Here is a 2836-nt window from a genome sequence, read left to right as displayed (position 1 = left end):
ATCAGACTATTTCTTGTGATCATATATACAGCAGGAGACCTGTGTCCGGCACTTCTGTGCGTTAGGAGAGTCTTTCAGGGTCTGAGCTGAGGTTCATGTCTGCTTACAGTGAGACTTTAATCACTTTCAAAATACCAATTCTGTCTTGACAGTCTTGTAGGTGGTTGCACAGATGAAGACGTTATGCCAGATGCATCTCTTTCTCCCTGTTTTCATATTGCTTTTGTTTGGGAACTTGAGCAGTAAATCACAGGTGAAAAAAGAAAGAAAAAGTAAATTATATGATACTGAATTTGGTCTTATTACAGATATCAAACAAAAATACTGAACTGGTGGAGAACAGTGCTCTTCCCTTCCTTCAATTCTGGTGCAAAACTGTGATGTTGACCTAATGGCATTTTCATCATACAGATTTAGTGGGGAAACAATGGGAAGCGGAAGGACAGGAGACAAAAAAATCACGGTGCTGAGAGGCTCCAAACCTGTTTTTAGCACTTGCTGTTCACAATGTGTGCTGGTAGTCATTGCGTGTGCTTACCTATAATGGTCACAGTACATCACACAAAGTAAGGAAATATTTCCCATTTTACACAGACGAGGAACTGAGAGGAAATGTAAATATCAAAGAGAGCCTACAGTTGAACCAGGAGTTCAACAAGGTTCAGGGAAAAAGAGCCTTTATTCGGTGCTCTCTAAAAAGACTATCCTCCCTCCTTTTACTTGTGCTTTTCAGTTCTTTCTAACTGAGTGTTTAACCTGCTTTTCCTTTTCTGTATCATTTGCCCTTCTACTATTTTCCAGAAATCAAAAGCTTTGCTAGTAATGGTAGCCTGTGGACCCCATCAGAGAGTACCTCCGCAGCGTAGGCTGTTTGTCAAGTAGCTGACTCACTGCAAGAGTGAAAGGTACTTGCATGAGGTATTAAACCTAATGTTCAGGCAAGAAGAGTGGAAAAAGGTAGATTGCCATTCAGGAGAATTTGTCCACTGGGATCTTGTAAACTGGCACAATAAAGCCATATGTAGGGAATGATTAATCCCATTTATTATGCAGAGATTAAAAGTGACTTTAGCTTGCATGTCAGAGAGATGATGGATGAAAACTTCTTATTTATGCATTTGCTCAGTAAACTCTATTAAGATCCAAGTCTAGGTAGAATTTAGTATGCTAATTTCAGAATAGAGCAAATCCATTACATAGTAATGTATTGTATGTAACAAAATATGTTTCCTTAGTAGACCCTACAATGGTTATTAATGAAAACAGTGTTCAATATTTTAAACTACGGTCTGTGCATATGTAGAGAATTGATTATCTAAGAGAGACAAATGTTCGCTTATGGTTTCCCTTCTGGACCCAGCAAAATTCCCACTCACCTGCCATTTTATTTCTCTGAGCTCTGTTGACTTGTTCAGCACTCATATTCTAATGGAAGTTACATTCAGGAAAGTTTTATGTACCCTTTCATACCAAAGTTTCCATCTGCTCTTCCTTTCCGCACCCTGTTACCTTCTCTGCTTCTTTCTTGTGTGAAAAGGTGCAATTTCTGGCTACCACTGTGAGCTGTTATTTCTGTTATTGGTACAGAGGAGGTTAAATACCACCGGTGCCCCTCTGACTGTTATAATGCTGAGTTACACAGCTATAGCTGTTGAGGACCTTTCTCCTGCTTCTCTCTGAAGTCCTTTGAGTAGCATTTTGTGGCCCTCAGCGCTCAATCCCAGCGATACTTATATCTTAAATACTCATTGAAGTATCATGAAGAGGGGAAGAGGCAGTACCCGCAAAGTGGAGGTTCATGGTTTTATACCATATCTCATTTTATGGTAATGCTCAATACTTGTTTAGATTGGAGAGAATTCTACTAATGCATCCTTTTTATGTAGTGTTAAGTTGATAAACAGAAGGTAAATAACTAGACTGTACAGCAAGTCAGGCACAGACTTAAAACCTGAATCTTCAACTCCTTGCTGCCACGCTGGTCCTGATCCCACTGGAACATGCTGCTTCCTTAGAAAGTGTGTCTTTTATTCCAGAAATAAGTATATGAAATAAAATAAGAACAACGAAAGAAAAGATTTCCTTAGACACAGAGCATGTGTGTAGATGGAGTGCAGGTACAGACAAAGCTAGAGGGTGTTACTGTCGCCACTGGTGCAGGGATTGCTCTAAAATGTGCATAGATGTTAATTTAGGGTTAACACAGTCAGTCTCTCCAGTAAGAATATTTTCAAGAGTAAGCATGTTGAGGTATTCCTTTACTGTCTCTGCTAGAAATCAGCTTTGATTGGATTTTAGGAAGTGGCTTCTTTTTTCAATACTTTCAGTTTTTATGTCAGACATTGTAGCTTCTGCTATCCTATACATCTTCTAGGTACAGATGGTGCAAAAGCCATCAGTTTCATATGTTCAGAGAGATAATGTATTAAGGAAACTGTGACGTGTATACTAGAAATACTGTATACCTGTAGGAAATACAGCCTTGTATTTCTACATAACCTATTTACATGAAGTTGTTGGCACCCAGAATTTCCATACTTCTGTACCTACACAGCAACCTGCAATAAAGTTTCTGTGGTCAGTCATTCCCTGCTTTGCACCTTATTTATGCATTGCACAGTTGATGTCAAATCAGACCTGGCACTTTGTTTATGCTGCACTTATTTTACACAGATATGAATGACTGACAGGACTGCAATGCAGAAAGGAGTAAGACCCCTCTTTCTAGTATGTGTGTGCTCTTCTGGAATTTTTTAAACAACACAAAAATGCATATTTGTTGTGGTTTAACCCCAGTCGACAGCAAAGCCCACCCAGCCGCTCGCTCACTCCCCCC

The sequence above is a fragment of the Aptenodytes forsteri genome, unplaced genomic scaffold (assembly GCF_000699145.1).
Source record: "Aptenodytes forsteri isolate BGI_AS27 unplaced genomic scaffold, ASM69914v1 Scaffold11, whole genome shotgun sequence".
NCBI lineage: Eukaryota > Metazoa > Chordata > Aves > Sphenisciformes > Spheniscidae > Aptenodytes > Aptenodytes forsteri.
This window is presented reverse-complemented; position numbering follows the sequence as displayed.